A 19,224-nucleotide genomic window follows, 5' to 3' on the forward strand; every position below is an offset into this window, starting at 1 on the left:
AGTAAATATTATGTAGTTTATTTAGTATATATTTTTAAGTTATTGTATAAATAACAAATTATTTATTATTATTAAATTAATAAAAAAATAAGATATTATTTGTATAAAAAAGTGGTCAAGGAAATAACCAACGTTTCACATCACTTTCTAGATCAAGAACAAGATAAACATTGTAATATATGACAAGATTAAGAATATACATAAAAAGTAGTATTAAATATAACAAAATAATGAACGTACTAAACTAAGCTAATATAAATATAAATGATCAGAATACTAACCAATAAGAAATTCAAACAATAATAGATTATACAATGTACTGTAGCCGTACTGCTACCAAACCATAACCGCCTCCTCTAAATTCCAACGTCTATGATTACCTTTATTATATAGAATATAGGTACTCCAGTAATTTAGGTACTCCTTGAGGAAAACTGAGTTATAAAATGGTGGTAATGTAAATTATATGTATATGTTTTAATTTCGATAATTAATTTTGTTTTATATAAAGTGGATAGTTTTTTTATATTATTGGCTAGAGCTCAAATTATTCTCTTTTGTAAGTTATAGTTTTTTTTACCATGTTACCACTTCAATTAATAGTTATTTAATTAATGATATAGGAAACCTGTCACTCATTACTGTATTTGTAATTAGTTGAAATTATATTTATTTTTATTTATATTCTTCTAGTTTACTACCTTATTTTTTATATAGTTTATTTTTAATATATCATATTTTATACAATTTTCTATGTTTATTCTTATAGCCTTATCATATTTTACAATGTTTAGCCCTACGTGGTACAATGGGATGAAACGTTGGTTACTTATATAATAAGTTTTTTTGTTCTATATATGTACCATTTTTTTTTAATACTACCGAGACCATTAACCTCCAATTAAATTATAAGTGTATGACATGTATAAATCATTTAAGTAAATTTTAAAAAAAGACAAAAGAAACCAAACTTGACTTACTACACTGTCAGTCTAACCCTCTCATATATCTCATTAAGGAAATAATTATAAATAAACAGCCCACTCGTAGAAGAAAAAAGAAATCTGTGACATCGCATAATTCAGGGAATTCTTGACTTTGGTAATTGGAAAGCACCAGATTGTCAGTCGGGAATAATTTTTGAAGGTTCTCGTTTTATTTACCGTTTATATGATTATATTTAACGCAATACGAAACCTTTGTAATGTTTTATAATTCCTTCCACATTATTTGTTCTCAATAAATAAAGCTAATTAAATTTATCTGATCACATATAACACTTTTCTAAGTATGGTTAAATACCGGATAACGACTCCCGCTTAATTGGTCTCCGGATTAACCGGAGTTATAAAGAAAATAAATGAATTATTAAAAAAATACTATTAAAAACTTAAAGATTATTTTAACAATATATATATAAGGGAAAAATTTTATGTATGAAAGCATAATATGGTGAAATATCTATCAGTTGTATAAGAATAGAAAAAGAAATACTAGAACAGGACATCCATTGCTACTCAAGGAATAACTTAATATAGTTTTTTAATATTTATTTATTAATAAATATTCTAATCTGCCACTATCTTTGGCTATAGTAATAGTGGTAAATGATCACATTTACACTAAAATTATAAAATAAATAATAATAAAATCTCTATATATGTGTACTAACCGAAAGATAAATAAAATGATCATAATCAAAATATATTTTTTAAATTATTTTTTCATCCTTAAAAATCATTATCATACTTAAACATTTATACTATAACGGAATTTCAGTATTTTGTTATAATTATATTGTTAAAGAATTTAATTTATGTTTAATAATTATATTTACTACTTTCTTTTCCATAATAATAACTAAATTTTTTAAATATTTGAAGTTTATACCTCCTCTAACTCAATGGCTAATGGTCTGGTTTCAAGCAGGATTTAAACTTCTTATTGTCCTACTAATCGTACTGCTCTAAGCCTCTCGACTATGTTGATCCTTGTTACTTTTATCCTCTGCTAATCGCTATTAACATGCTTTAATTGCTAAGTAAATTTTATATTTACTTATAAATAAAATTTTATAAAGAAAAATATATAAAATAAACGGAAATCTAAATTCTCATTATGCATAAATATAATTTGTCTCGGTTAAAAAAAAAAATTAAAAGTTTTTAATTTATCTTTTTTACTCCATTTTAGATTTAGAACATCCCATTCTACCAAACTACAGTGTCATCGAGAGGTTGATATCTATATCTACCACATTGGAGCGCGGAATGTACGGAAGGAGTTTTCCTCAATGTTGAACAAGCTTTTGATCAAGGTCTGCTCTATAAACTTCGTCAATTTCTTCCCCCTATATATTATCTTTTAATTCGTTCCTACCTCTCTAATAGAAACTTTAAAGTAAAACATAACCTAGCCTACTCATCTCTCTATTCTCAGTTCGCCGGTGTTCCTCAAGGTAGTATCTTAGGTCCCATTCCTTGCACGGTTTATACAACTGACATCTCAACCCACCTTAACACAGTTCTAACAACATACGCTGATGACATATATACTATCAGTAAACAACGACCCTAATAATGCATCACAAACATGCATTTTTTCAACACACACACACATAACATCCATTGAAGAATGGTGTCAAAACTGGAGAATCAAAATAAATCCTGACAATTTCCACCAGATCACCTTTACTCTCCGTCGTAAACCTCTACCCTCCTGTCCATCAGTATCCTATCTAAATACTCCACTAACGCCTGTTGAACAGATTCGATACTTAGGACTCCATCTTGACAAGAGACTTACATGGAATCCACATACAAGACTGAAACGACAAGAAACTGCTCGTAGATTTCGATTGCACAACACCTTCTTGAAAAACGCTCTAAACTTCCCATTCACTACAAAATACTATACACTACGATAATCAGACCAATTTCAACATATGGAATTGAGCTCTGGGGCTCTACCAAACCATCAAATTCCTCCCGCATCGAATCCTTACAATCCAATATCCTACGTAAAATCCATGGTACTCCTTATTACGTTACAAATAAACTCATCCACAAAGACCTTAACATCCCATTCGTTGCAGATTTGGCTCAAAACAGATATGCATCTTTTCATTCCAAACTCCTTATACATTCTAACCCATCAATTCTTAATCTCTCATCCTTAACAATCCCTGATAATCCTCCAAGGAGTCTGAAAAGAAGATGGCCACGGGACCTTCTAATTTAAATCAATGTTTGAAGTACCACCAGCGGGTGGTTCCTTCCCAAGATTTTCAAGTGTAAATGAAACAGTCTACAGATTTACTTATTGTATTTATTATTTATACAGTTGTAAATTACATTAAATAAATAAATAAAAAAAAACTTTTTTACTTTTCAATTTTAAGCTTAAAAGCTATACTGAAAGTTTTCCAATATGTTTAATAATTTAGAATTAGTACCTGAGTTTAAACGCTATACTGAAAGTTTTGTAATATGTTTAATCGTAAAGCATAAGAACCTTAGCAGTTATAGAGAAATGACGATTATAAGAAATTAAAATGAAAAGAAAAACAGAAAAGAATATAAATAAAAAGGGGAAAACTGTATGAAGCTAATATTAATATGTTATAGTTATATAAATTACAGGTTGATAGGTATGTTGCGTATTTCAGTTTGATGGATTTTCACTATATCACTGATCGAATGAACTGCCCGTCTTGCGGATGTTCCAGTTAAGGAACAGCAACAAATTGACCTAGAATCGAGGTTCATGGCCTAGAAAAGTCTGAAGACCGACTAGAACTTACCCATTCGTGGAGTAAAAGTATGTTATTTAAAATATCCTGGTTGAAATATATCAGAAAAAATGAATTTTTAGATTTTATAATTTAAAAATTATTCCACTAAAATTAATTGCGTCATAATTTGTCTAATGTTTTTATCTAGTTTTACGATTTGGAAATGTGTCACTTTAGGCCTGGTCATATTGAATGTATGTATGTAAAACCAATGAAAGTCGATATTTAGTGTTTTGGAAGTGACCCAGAATTTCACAACTAAAAAGTAGATTAAGCGAAAGCTGGTATTACATATTACGTGGGTTTAGTAAAATAGAGGTAAGTGAAGGAAAGTGATGAACACTGACGGAGATGAGGGAAATACTTAACTTCCGAAAGCAGCGGAAGCTATTCGCAGCCATCAAACCGCTATTTCCTGACCAAAGAGTGTTGTGGCACTACAGATTGTAACCTCACTTAAATTGTTGCTTCAAAAAAGGGAGCAGTTAACAGAAAACAAGCTATACATTTTCAAATATCTATTTATTATAAAATAATAATAATGGGCTCCCTGACTAGGTATCATCATTATTATTAAGTGGGCTACAGACCACGGAGGTCTAGGTCCTCGCGCGATTTATTTCCTAATACATCTCGCTTCTCTTGACGTGGTTTTTCGTAGGGTGGGTTCGTCACTCCCACGCTTATTTTTTTGAGTGCCGCCTATTGGGTAAAAGGCCTCACAAATGGCCGAGGGGGGGTTGTAAGTGAATTTTGCATTATTTTACGCTTGAAAAAAGCTCGGGTGGGCCCGGGATTCGATCTGACAACCTGTGGGTTGGTAGACTGGCGTGTTACCACGCTGCTACCGCTCCCCCCAAATATATAATTGTAGTTTCCAGAAAACTACGTATTTTACTTGGTATCTTTCCAAACCATATATGGCAGAAACCAGCTCTGGCTATGTAAGCTAAAGACTAATGTCTAAATATTACTATAAAAGAGCGATCTAAGCGAAAATATTGTTTTTACGACTCGAAAGAATAGGTATAGTTAACTAAAAACTTTATTTGTTTTTGGGTAAAAGATATTATTTTTTTGTTAAATTATTATCATTATTATTATATTACTACGGTCCGACATGAACCCAAGGCTTCTTCACAGTGAACCAATCTCTACGATTTCTTTCTCTCCTACTTCATCTTACATCCAGCCACGTTAGATCCTCCTCCATATAATCCAGCGATTTGATCTGGGGATGTCCTCTTCTCCGTTTGTCATCCTATTTCCTATAGAGCTTCTTTTTGGGTATTCTTTAGTTAGGTATTCTCTCTTCATAATTATCTTACATAATTTAAAAAAAAAGTTGTTTTGACGCTTTTTTTTAGGGGGCGGGGAGCTGTTTCATCCCACTAGAGGCTAGTGTTATCACACTTTTTAGATGTACTGTCACGGAGTATCGGAGGGAACTCGCATATGTCAAATCCGACAAACATACACTGATTTCTTTATGTGATCCCTTATTCCTTTATTTAAAAATCGTTTTGCATTCTCTCTTTCCAACTTTCATTCTATTTGAGTAGTAGAGAAAAAAAATTGAATTTATCTTTACCTAAAAAACAAATGGAATATCTATTTCCACTACTGAGTGGAAAATTGCCCTATTGAAAATAAAAGCCCTGTAAACTGGCTTCTTGTTGTACTACAATAAGTAGTTATTTTCTTTTGAACGGGAAGTCAAAAGAAAAACCAATCTAATCGTGAGGAAAAAAGGACACAGACCAGAACCTAAAAGAAAATCTTTAAGCTGTACTTTAGCAGTTACATGAACTTTGTTGTTTGATCTTTTTATCATTTTTTTTTTTTATGTTTTGTTTTATTTAAAACAGTAAAACAACATTGCTGTAAACGTCGCATTAATGAACCATTTTTATTGTTAACTATTTAGTAAATTTATCAGTGTTTATAGACCATATGTATTTAACATTTTTTCTTTGTCTGACCTATAATATGGAATGCATATTAAGAGGAAGTATTGAGCAAAATTTTAAATTTTGATGGAAAAACACTTTTTGAAGTCTCGAAAAACAAGTTTCGTAAAATGGTCGGTGTGTGAATGTGAAAAGGATAGATAAAAAAGGAAAAATCGTAAAAAACTGAAATTACATATTTAAAGCAAGTGTAAGCCTGGATTGTGACAGCAACTTTTTCGCTAAAATCATGCGACCAGAATTGCGTATGTAACTCGTTAATGTTCATTGCGTGAAAATTTCTCTCACGTTTGTTTTTTAGGTCTGGAAGCTCCTAGAGGGAGACTGTGGATACCATCTTCCTGGAATCTGTAGTTCACAGCCTCTTCCTTCTATATCTCGCCCCTTCCAGGACCCTAACGTCCAGCCTTCTTTCCCTGACAATATACCCTTCTCATAAGACATTATCTCATGCACGACTAAGGCGTCTATTCAAGTGGTGTGGATTTTTCTCACGTGCGCCAAGTGTATTTAATACATAAAAATGTTTTTTTCTCGAGGGAAAAAATAGTAAAACTAGGAAAACGTAGGCTTGAAGAGACAGAAACTTCATTAGGTACGTATCATTCACTATAAATTGTATTTCGATATTATAAGTGTATGCTCGAGTTGTCTTTATAACAAAAATGTTTCTTTTCATGTTTTCACTTTATCGCTGCGTCGAATAAATATTATCCAGGCACTCTAAACAAAAAAGAATTGCCACCAGTATAAAAGACTTATTTGTCCGTCATATGGTGTTCACTTGCACCAGTTGTGCACAAGATTTCTTCACATTCGGGTTATGTTCTTATAATATGATATACCTGGATTTTGATTCTTTTATAGATTTGTCTGTCTCAAAATATTATTTTATGTTCATAGTTATTTTATAATTGTTTGTTTTTGAATTTTTTAAAGCTAGTTTGTTCATGTATCCAAATAATTTTATTTTTACTTTTTATGTTATGCCTAAATAAACCTAATCTAAATCAAAATTTTATATTTTAAAAAATACATTCAAGATTCCAGTAAAGAAATAATTAAGAATTATATCAATTTTCTAAATAAGAAATGTGAGAAAACGTCTTAAAACTTAGCGGCCGATGACGGATTAAAAAATCGATTTTCACATGTTTTCGATAATCTAAAAACTTTTATTAAACTCGGTGAATAATGAGCAATTAAGTGATCTTTAATACAAGATAGGTTTCATCCTCATTGGAATAGTCTAACATAGCTTAATTGCCAAATTTTCAATGATCTTCTTCTAAAAAAAAAATAATTAAATAAACAATTCTCCTTGTTAGCAATAATAAATAACACAAATATTATAGAAAGAAGAAGAAGATAAAAATACACAAATTAGATTCGAACGGGATTTTCCCGAGACTAGCCGTCCTTCCCGATTATATGGCGGCTGGGTTATCAATTGTTAAAATGTTGTATTATTTAAAATGTAAAATTTATATTAGATATTACTACCTCGAGAAATCCAAAAATATGAATTTTTATAGCAATAGAAATATAAAAAAATTTTGTTCACAATTTTCACCTTCTCTTGTCTTCTGGGGAACGAAATTAGAACACGCAATTTGGGGACGTAAGTAGGTTTGTAAGTGAAAATTGAATGCTTTATTAGAATATGAATTCATTGTTAATAATATCAAGTTTATTTTCTTTGGGTTAGGAAGGGGAAAAGACAGTTTTGTGATTTGTATAACACATCATATTTTCTTAGTAAAAGATTATTATTATATTACTATTATTAAAAAAAAAATTTACTGATATATTAGAGAAATATTTTTAGACATTATCTAGCTGTGAATACTGTACTTGTATTGTTTTTATTTCCCAAAGAGTGTAAGGATACGTGTATAACGTAGGACAATAGTGTATAAGGTAGTGAAATATCTTTTATTGCACTTGAAAAGCATTTTAAGAGGGGATGAGGTGAGGGATATTAAACGACTGAAAGTTGGAAAAGTAGATTGAGTCTGATGTCTGATAACGGGGTTAGTGATGTCAGTAGTCAGTAAGTTCCTAGTCCTTAGTCGAGTTTAAGACTGCTTATGTGTGTTTGCCTGTTGGTGCTAATGTCTGGAAAAGTGGGTTGGTACAGTGTTGGAGGTTATCAAAGAATTTGATCTGCCCCCGTGAAATGAATTCCGCCACTGTCGGCAGTCCAAGTGTCGTATGGATGTAGAGAGTTTTCGCTCTTTGAAAAGTAGTATGCTTTACAATACGTTTTGGAATATAGGAAACTGTTGGAGTGTCTCCGCTGTTGTGCGTGATATATAAGGCAGCAAAAGCTAGCAAGTGCTAGTCTGAAAATACTTTTAAATAAATAAATAATAAAGGCTTAACTAACCCTAAGGTTCGATGCCGATACCACCAAACGCTCTCTGCATACATCCTTCCAGTGATGCCCCTCCAAACCCGATTCCACTAAATCTGTTTTAACACAATCCTCCCATCTACGTTTCGGTCTACCCCTCGGACGTTTACCCGTTGGTTCAGTGTTTTTTACCATTTTAGGGATCTGCTCGTTACTAAGCCCTACAACCTTATATACCCATCTATACGCCGTAATGCTATAACTTGAATTATATTTATCAGGTGTATGTCCCTTAATCCAGCGTTGTGAAATCTTCTAAATTCTCAGGTTAATTCATCCTTTTTCAGTCCAAATATTTTGCGTAATACTTTATTTTCGAAAACCCTAAGACGCTGTTCATCCACGCCTCACATCCATAAAGAACAGTGGGAAGGATAATGGTTTTGTAAATTCTAATTTTTGAGTTTTTCGACAGGAGGCGCGAGCTAAGCAGTTTCGAAATTGAAAAATACGAAGCATTTCCCGCCTTCAACCTCGCTTTTATTTCCACATCAATTTCGTTTTTTCTAGCTACCGTAGAACCTAAATACTTAAACTTCAAAAAATCTACCTGTTCAAACGTATTTCCTCCTATATCTATGTCACCGAAATTGCTCGGGTTTCTACTGCTAACCATATATATTTTTTTATCCGTATTTATTTCAAGACCTAGTTCCTTGCTGGAGTTTATTAGCGTGGTTGTATTTAGTTCTATAGTTTCTTTGTCATCACCCAATAACAACAATACTAAATCATCTGCATATGGAAGCACCGGTATTTTACCACTCAAAGTTAAACCCTTTTCGGTATTCATCACACTTTTAATGACGTATTCCACTGATAGATTAAATAAGATAAGTGATAAAGAATCACCTTGTTTTTAACCCGACCGGACCTGGAATTTCTCAGAATAATGATTACCGATTCGTACCTTATTATACGTTTCTGTCATGCGCATCCGTACGAGATTTACTAACTTCTTTGGTATTCTCTGTTCAATCAGAATATTCTTCAACTTCTGGCGGTCAATAGAATCGTAAGCCTTTTGGAAATCTATATAAAGCTGATGAACTACCCCGTTGTATTCCAATTTTTCCTGCAAGATTTGCCGTAAGGAAAAAAATTGATCACTTGTTGAAATTAAATTAAATAATTTTATAAAAAATAAATTTGAGGCGGAAAGAAATGCGTTTGGAAATGTTAGCAGGTGATTAAGCCTCTCAGACTTGGTCCTAACGAACTTCATTTTCTTGTAGTAGTGGCAAGCTAATGTCAAGTTTCTGCTAAGGGTGCCACCAAGGTAGACTACACTAGAGCGCTTGTTCTTCTGGAAGAAGAAAATAATACAGCCGGACTTCTTGGGATTAACTGTAATATTCAGTACTTTCAGTTTCTTAGTGATTTTGGTATAATCCTTCTTCGCCCGCTGTAGAGCTGTCTCTGCACTCATTGTACAATTGTATATTGCTATATCGTCGGCGTATTCCGCTATAGTAGCTCTGTCATGTTTGGCTCCAACGGTTTCAGCTGTGAATACCGAAAAAACTACAGGAGATAACAGACCTGGGATAGGGGTGAGAGAGAGCTTTCGGATATCGCTTCGCCGAACCCTTAATGAGCAGTCCAGGAGGAGTAATCTCAATAGAGTAAAGAGCCGTTCTGGGAAATTTTAATTTATACCTAAGATACAAGGAAATACGATATTTGTTAGTGTAATCCACGGGAGTTAGCCTCTTCATTACCGCTACCTACTTAATTAAGTACATAAATAGTGCTTACTTCTTCCTCTGCTGTCGTGGAGAGTCTACTCATAAAATCTACGACTTTCAATGGACTCATAAACGTTCCATAATGTTCATTAAACAACTAATTTAAAAAATCGAGCACAACAATTTTTTTTGTATATAAAGATGTATAAATTGCGCGTAAAATAATTTTCATAAAGATCAAAATCCCCAGACTGACCCATCGGGGATCACCATAAAGATGGTTCTCCTATGTAATTAAAAAATAAAATGAAAAATATTATGCCTTTTTAACGCAAAATTTTTCTATGACAATATACTTAAGTCAAATAGCGAACTAAGACGCATATACCTCATTCCACTTCTCCACAACTCTCAAGCCTTGAAACAAAAAAATAGGCAAAGCAAAATCTTTTCATATTCTTTAAAATTAACTTTTTTTCTTATCAGTGGAATAAATAAAATAATAAAAACCAACTTAAAACGCCAATATGAACAAACTATGAAAATTGACATTTAGCGCCCTATTAAAAAAGGATCAGATAATGAGTGCGAAGCTTCTCCTTCACTATAAATAATGTACTACTTATGTTTAAATTATTAATCGCAACTCCTTATACTGTAGATTTGGAATAAAGATTACTCTAAAAAAAAAAATCGTTTATTAAAACACAGAATGTTAAAATACCTTTATTATTTATAAATATTTTTCAGAAACTATTAAGTATAACTACCTACATAAAAAAATAAATAAATAAATTACCAACAGAACACATGTAGGGTCTTAGATTCAGGAATAATTATAAAAAGATGTCGTAATTATGTACCAATTCATTCCTGAGCTCAAATTCTCCTCGAGGGATAAATGTAGCGAAGACAAGATGATAGATCCTGAATCGGAAAATCATTTTTTAAAAAAAGTACTAACCAATGTTGTTCTTGTAAAAACTATTTCAAATATAAAAACAAAAATAATTCGAACGGCTCTAAAACTATACATCTCCAGGAACATCATAACATTTCCTTTAGAACATAATGAAATTCCCTAAAATACAAAAAAAAAAAAATTATCTAAATCTGACAAATAATTATAAATTTAGTAGATCAGATAATTCGGAGAAATATAAGCAGCGTACTTCGGATCCAAGTTTAATTTGCAAACTTTTTGGCCAGTTTTTATGGTCATTGGCCCATGCAAACGGATTGTTTTTATAAACTAACATATAAAACAACGGATATAAAAGCTACTGCTGAATGTTGATCACTATAACTCAAAACACGACAATGCCTGTTGCTGAAATTATTAATTATTTTACATTTTATATTTACAATAAGACTAGGTCAAGAAAAACTCGGTCGCAAAGTGGTTTAAAAAAATTAATACTAGAACTTAATAAACAAAAACTTTGTTTTTTGTTTTAGAAAAACTAAAAAAAAAAAAAATGTTTCGAATAATTTTTTATTTTTTTTATTCATTACTAGCTCTTATCAGAGGCTTCACTCATGAATATTTCATTTCTCCCAGTTCGCTTTAATTTATAAACTATGGTATTATCCTAGAATATAGTAGATACAATAAGTTGTGTTATACATTTGAAATTTTAGCTTCATTGACTTGCCGTTTTTGAGAAGAGTGATCACTGAGTCCGTGAAGGAGATCGGTCCATAATTTTACAAATGTATAGTATATGAGATAAAGGGAAAATTGGCGCCCATCTTCGCTAAAACTGGTCTGATTTATTTCCATTGGGTAACAAATGATTTGGGAAGAAATACCAGCGACAGAAAGAGCATTTAGACACGAATTCATCCATCTCATTAAATAAATAAATAGGTTCATCTATCTAAGATCTTTGGATGAAGAATTCAAGTTAAAATTGAATACTGACTTCAGTGTACAACCAGATCAAGCATTACTATCGATGCAGCATTTAGACAATGCACAGAGTAAATTACTTTTTTGTATCATACTTTTTTCTTCAGCTATGGTGGAGGACGAATTAATGGAAATTAATGAAAAAAATAGATTTTCAACAAAATAAATTTATTTTCTAATTCTGAAATAATAGAATTTTCATCTAATGGTAGGAAGTTTAACTTCTAATGAATATTTTTTATTCTAAGCACTTAGCTATATCTATGTATGTCATGTTTTTAAAATTTGATATGTATATATATTATTTTTTCAGCGATTGGTGCAATAAAATGATAGCTTCAATGTTTGAAGATTCTTCCTCCATTAGGGCAAGACATGAATATATTTGTTTAAAACAAGAGTTAGTTCAAAAATGCATTTTTTTTTAATTTACAAAATGTTTGTGCAACGTAGCTACCACTCTTTTTCTGCAGAACCGCCAATTAACTTATTCCCAGAAAATTTTACAAATATATATATATATATCAGCAGTCCAACTATTTAAATGTTTTTATTTTAAAACTGATTAGGAGATATCAAGAGTAAATGAAAAAAAATAATGAAATGCCCAAATGAGAACAGAAACTTACTCGAGTAATTTCATCATTATTTTTTTCTAATATGGTTTATATAAATTCACGGAACCGTAGGAAAAAGATTTATCTGAAAAGGCGAAGGAAGGTCGCTGTATTGGAAATTATTGTAAGCACAATGGCATCTTCAGTATAGGGATCCAATATTTCACATTCCTCAATATTGATTCAGCACGATTCAGAGATTTCTTAAAAACTTCAACAACAGGTATCAAGACTCTGGAGAATATGATTTAATTTAGAAATTTGCTAAAACGAAAAACGAATGAAACAGAAACATAGCGAAAATACGGACTTTAATTGAATTCAATTCACAATAATTTTTAAAAGTATAGAAGCCATTTAGATATATACTTTTAAGACCGTCCTGTTTTAAAATTGATTTTGCGTCATTTATAATCTGAACAAAATATTTAAATTTAATTTATTTTAAAGAATAATACTTACCTATTGTTTATAGAAAGAAAAAAAATATATATGATTGATGTATGATAATTACGAAAATCGTACACGGAATAAAATAATGAGGAGTAGAGAGTTGACCGTACATAACTGATTGGAGAAGATAGTCAGAGGGTGCAGTACTTTGGAAGGAAGTAATGTTACCTGACCAAGGGTTGTGCAAGGAGGTGATTTGGCCACAATTAAGGGAACCAAATTATGAGGCTGGGCGGACCCCAGGAGGGCTTCAGAACCCACAGGGTTGACTCACGGTTACAGTGTAGCAAAGTTTCTGCCCACCCAGATTCGAACTCGGGTCCTTGGAGTAAGGTAGCATGATGCCTTACCACTGTGCCAGCGTGTTCCCTTCTGTTACTGTTTATAACTTAATAATGCACTAAAAAATTGTTATAAAGTTATGTTATTCCGTTTAGTGCACATGTTTCATAATAATAAAAACTTTTTTTTTTAATATATCTTTATTAAACAGAACTTTTTGGGCTACTATAGAAAATGTATACTTACTTATTAGCTGATAACGTCTCTAAGAAATTTGAAAAAAAAAAAGATTCATAAGATACTGAAGATACTTCTTATTTACTGGATTGTATTAACTGAATTATGTAATTTTTATTATAGTGAAGTTTGACCGTCTCCTATCTTTTTTTTTTTTGCTTAAATTTCATAATAATTTTATATCAAATAATTATATTCAGAACGAAGCAGATAAGTTATTCAGTTTTTGTTTATCTTTTGAAAATTCAACCAAATAATTTATTCTCAAATACATTTTTACGTTTTTTGGAAATAATGACTCAGATTTCATCGAAAAGGTGAAGATATCATAACAAGTAAGATAAGAAATATCACAAAATATTTAACTAATTTTTATTATTTAATATTTCGATTAAAGTTTTCCAGGTTAAAGGGAAGAATATAAGATACTATCTAGGCTAGATAACATTAGATGGAAAACACCGAGCGCCCTGGGAATGCTGATCAAATCGACAAGGGCGAGGTGACCTGTTTACATGGGAACCTCATCAGGAGGGGCCTGCAACTCATTAGTGCGACTAACTTATTGCTGCTTAAAATTCACAAGTCTGTTCTTATTACTGCGTGACAATCTTGTTACCCTCAGCAACTTGCGATAAGACTAAACTTTGTTTAAAGTTACTGAATGACTTGATTTCCTGAGAAAAAAAGTTCCTTTGCAATTGAGGAATTTTTGTATCAAAAGTTAATATTTCCAGTTTTCAAAAATAAAGTTTTTTTCATTATTTTTAACAAAGAAAAAATTCATTCAAAAGTTCATTTTTTAATTAAATTTTATTTCCCCCTGACAATTAGGTGTTAGAGATGAATATTTTCAATTTATAAAGTAGTTTTATTATTCGAAAGCAATTAATGGTATTTATGTTCTATTTTTATGATTTCTTTCTTTCCACTCCTTCATTCTTTCAGACGTTTCATTCTTCCTCGATCCATACTCTCCCCCTTCTTACCTCTTTGGCACCCACAAAGACTTTTTATCTTCCTTAATTTTTCCCTATGAAGCGGAGAAGCGGAGAGGTGATGAATTGGAGTACCACAAGGAAAAAAAAAACAAAAATTCAGATTAAAGAAGAGATACTACAATATTATTGATTGCAATTTTTGTTTCATACATTGTACATTAAATTTTAAATCTTTTTGCCCTCCGTAACTTGGTATAGCACCGAACTTTGTCCAAAGTTACTGGCTCGATTCCTAGGGGGAAAAATTGTTTCCTTTTGAAATTGAGGAAGTTTCTATCGAAAGTTAATATTTTCAATTATATAAATTAAAGGTTTTTTTTTACGAATAAAAAATGTATTTATTTTTAATGTAATTTCATTTCCCTTTATAAATTAGGAGTTTATTCAATACATTAAATAGATTTCTTATTCGAAAGCAATTTCTGGTATTTTATGTTTTCTTTTCTTTTCTTAGTTATTTATTATATTTTGATTTCTAACATTTAATTTTTATTAATTTTACATTAATATTCCTTTCAACGTTTTGCTCTGTTCTTCCCTCTTCAAGTGTTTATTCTAAAAATAGTTATAAACTGCTATTAAATCGAAATAGACACGTTTAAGGTTTATTATAATACTTGTTTTATAATTTACTTCTTGTTTAATATTTTTCGCAATATGTATTGCTTTTAAAATGTTACTTGTTCTATTGTTTCCTACTTTATATATTATTTAAGTTTCTCATAAAATAAGTTTTATGTATATATATATATATATTTACGCAAAATATCTTTTTTTCTTACAAATTGTAGTAAATTAATTTCTGATTTTTTTAAAATTCAAAACTTTCGTTCCATGACGGAAAATAATTCTTCTTTTTATACTTTATTGTTAAAATGTTGAAGGAAATGTGGTGTAAAAAACATTTCCAACAATTCTGAGTCAAGTTCAGATTTGTTCAGATTTGTTCAACTATATTTAATTCAGTAATAATATTTTATACATCGCTTTTACTAGTTCTTCGTCTAATCAATCGCTATAGAATCTTATATTTGAAAACTACAACATTATTATTGATTGAAATTTTTATTTTATTCATTCTATATCAAATTTTAAATCTTGTTACCATCAGCAAGTTGGTATAACACCGAACTTTGAAGTTACTGAATGGCTCTATTATATAGGGAAAAAATATTATTTCATTTTGCAATTGAGGAAGTTAATATTTCCAATTCTATAAAGTAAAGCTTTTTTTTTTGACGAATAAAAAATTAAGTTTATTAAATTATCTTTTAATTTAATTTGATTTTCCCCCATCAAGGAGTTTATGATCACGATTTTCAATATATTAATTAGTTTTATAATTCGAAAGTGATTTATGATATTTTCTGTTTTTAATTTCTGGAATATTTATTATCGCTATTATACTTATTATTGCTGTTATACTTATTATCACTGATTTCTAAAATTTCATTTTTTTATTTTATTTTACAATTATAAAATATTCCTTCCGACATTTTGTTCTGTCCTATCTTTAATTGTTTATTGTAAAGATAATTATAACATGCTATAAAATTTAAATGGTTAGATTTCTTAATTATTTTGAAAATTAGCCAAAATGTATTGGGGTAAGAGACCAGTATGATATTTAAAATAAAATATCTAAGTATTCTAGATTATGATACAATTAATTTATAACAAAGTATTTGAATATGGATAAAATGACTGTGTAAACAGAGGAAAGATCGTTCATTCTGAAGAGTTTCTTCACCTAAACTTACCCAGTATAAAAAATAAACATAAAAAACATCGTATGACCAAAATTTATCTTCATTACAATCAAGTTTTATAATATCCATAATTTTTTCATTATTGTTATTATTCAGCGTTTTTTCTATTTTAAAAATGGTTTATGTGATGAATATCTTTAAATAGTTATTTATTTGATCACTTTCCATTTTTTGAGCGGTTTCTAATCGAGTTTTGTATCTTATTTTAAAACTTATATCCAAACACAATTATAATTATCAACTTCCAATAACATATTTATGTATTATTTTATATTTTATTGTTAATTCCACTTTAATATTATATATTGTTAAAGATACATTGTTTTCTTTTTACCACTTCCCCCAATACTACATTATTATTTATAGAACATTTTATTTTATTTATTGTATGTCTAAAAGTGAGATCTTCGTATTATGTCGCTTCTAATATTTGTGAAGTATACTTTTTCCATTTTCTTTAAGTGAAAACGTGTATAGAAAAATAATAATTATGATAATAATAAAAAGTTATAAATTTGTTATTTATGTAAGCGATCCTATATTTTTGTAAATTTATATTATTTCTAATTTTTTGGGTATTAAGTCTGGTAGTGAGTTTTGTCAGTTGTAAGGTGAATACAAGTTAAAAAATATAATCCATTTAATAATAATTTACAATATCCATTTAAGAACAATTACAATAGAGAGTATTGCTGTTATTGATCCAATATGTTATTAACATCCAAAAGTTGTTTTTGGTAATTACAGTAAAAAACAATTATCAGCTTACAGAAAACAATATAAGAAGATGTCGCTATAATTTCGATAACCTGGTCCTTGATAATAAATGTTAGGGAGGGCTAAATCGAGGGGGAAAATTGGAAAAGAGGGTTGAGAAATCGGTAACCATTTCAGGATTGATAAACCATCTACTTAGCACTTCCTCTTCGTCAACGTCTCCCTTCCTTATGCTCTGGCCGTTCCGCTTCTACTAGGTCGTTATAAAAGTCTCCATTTTAATCCTTATTCAACTCTGATCTAAACAATGAAACGTTGTTTACTTTGAGTAATCTATTATTTATTCACGTAGAAGAACAGTTTCTGAATTTCATCTTATTTTATAAATTGTACTGAAAATGTCGAAGTAAAAATTATCTCCCTTAACCACTTGATGCTCTACATTAAAAATACATAGTGCAAGAGAATCAGCTAAAAATTTTGTGCAACTGAAGGAAAAAATAGGTGCGTGATAACGAGGTAGCTCTTTGGTTCAGCTGGTTCGATTCGGGAAATAACAACCCTCAGCAATCAAAAATAACTCTTTTTATCTTTGAGAAATTGATCAGAGTTTAGCATTTCAAGATGGTTCTAGATGGTATGGTTAATAAAAATTAGCTTTGCTTCGAACAAGTCGAATGAGTAGATGGAGTTTTAGAATGCAAGTACACTGCTTTGGGTGATCTGCAATACAGAACTCCTGTCCATCGTCAAGTCAAAGGAAAATTATCCAAAATGAAAATTTTTATCATCTTGGTCCACCATCTTACAGCTCTGAAGTGCACTGTTTGACTGGTATTTATCGGTCTACGACAGATAATTGAAAGACCGGCACTTCCAAGTCAAATGTGAAGAGTTTTTCGCCTCTGACTACGAAATTTTAACTTCAAGCAGAATATTGATTTGCAACAATTGACAATGATTTATATAATCATTTTATATTTTGAAGAGTTATTTAGATTTGTCGATCTTAAACTGAAATGGAAATAAAACGTATATTTAAAACTAATTTTATAAAACAATATATCAATCGATGTGTACCTTAAAACAGCTTAATATTTTATAATGACGAATATACTCCACTAACAAAATTCAAAATTATTGATTTTCTTTATAATATATTGTTATCTGTGAATACTAATATAAACTATACATTAACCAAGTTAAGGGCATATAAATTTATCGCAAAACTATCGGATGTTATAAGCTAACCGTGTCTTGGTTGTGGATTAGGTGCCAAAACTAGCCTATAGACTATTTATACATAATAAGACTATTTTATTAACAATAATATTTAAATAAAACGCCGGTTCTTCTTAAATATTAAAATCCAATATGTTAATAAATGTTGAATTTTACTTTTAATACTGCCCACTATATTAATTTTAAAGATAAATTATTATTCCACACATTATTTTAATATTTATTTATTACGAAATGGGCCCGGCGGATCTTACATGGTTATTATAACAATGAGATTTACTTTTACGTAAAATCGTTGATGCTCCTTATTACGTCACAAATAAACTCATTCATAAAGACCTTAACATCCCATTCGTTGCAGATTTGACCCAAAACAGATATGCGTCTTTTTATTCCAAACTCCTTAACCATCCTAACCCATTAATTCTTAATCTTTCATCCTTAACATTCCCTGATAATCCTCCGAGGCGTCTGAAAAGAAGATGGCCACGGGACCTTCTAGTTTAAATTAATGTTTGAAGTACCACCAATGGGTGGTTCCTTCCCAAGATTTTCAAGTGTATATGAAACATACTACATATTTACCTGTTGTATTATTTTGAACTATAAAACAAAAAAAAAAAAAAAAGATTTACTTTTATCAATTGATAATGTAGGGTTTTTTCTAATTAATAAAAATTAAAATTAGTAAAAATATGATCTCCAGACTCAATTTTATATTAGTAATATACATAATATTGTTTTATAAATGAGAATAGTTAAATCTGATGCTAATTTAATTTTTCTATTTACGTCAAGTTTTAGCATTCCTAACCCATTCTACATGAAATATCATACTCTCAATCATAGCAATGAGTTTCTTATTTGTAATAATTTTCCTGGATTATTTTAAAAACGATCAATAAATTTAATATAATTGTTATTTCCTCTTTTAGATAAAAAAAAGTCGCGTATATATATAAACTGAGAGTAAATGAATCCTTTTATGTCCAGTCCAGGAAAGGCCAGTCTAAATATTATTCATCCGTAGTTGGTATTGGAGAAAATAGTCCGGAAATTGGGTCTATTGGTACTTTTTGCCAACCACTGGCGGGTACCAGAGTGCCCGCCGCGTACTAGCCAAGATG

General features: G+C 30.2%; 1 protein-coding gene across 1 annotated transcript in view; it reads right to left on the reverse strand.

Annotated features, from left to right (window-relative positions):
- CngA (Cyclic nucleotide-gated ion channel subunit A) overlaps window positions 1–19,224 on the reverse strand; it is a 609,564-nt gene that overhangs the window by 67,103 nt on the left and 523,237 nt on the right. The window lies entirely within an intron of this gene.

The sequence above is a fragment of the Halyomorpha halys genome, unplaced genomic scaffold, assembly GCF_000696795.3.
Source record: "Halyomorpha halys isolate HHAL.00 unplaced genomic scaffold, Hhal_1.1 Scaffold23.1, whole genome shotgun sequence".
Taxonomy (NCBI): Eukaryota; Metazoa; Arthropoda; class Insecta; order Hemiptera; family Pentatomidae; genus Halyomorpha; species Halyomorpha halys.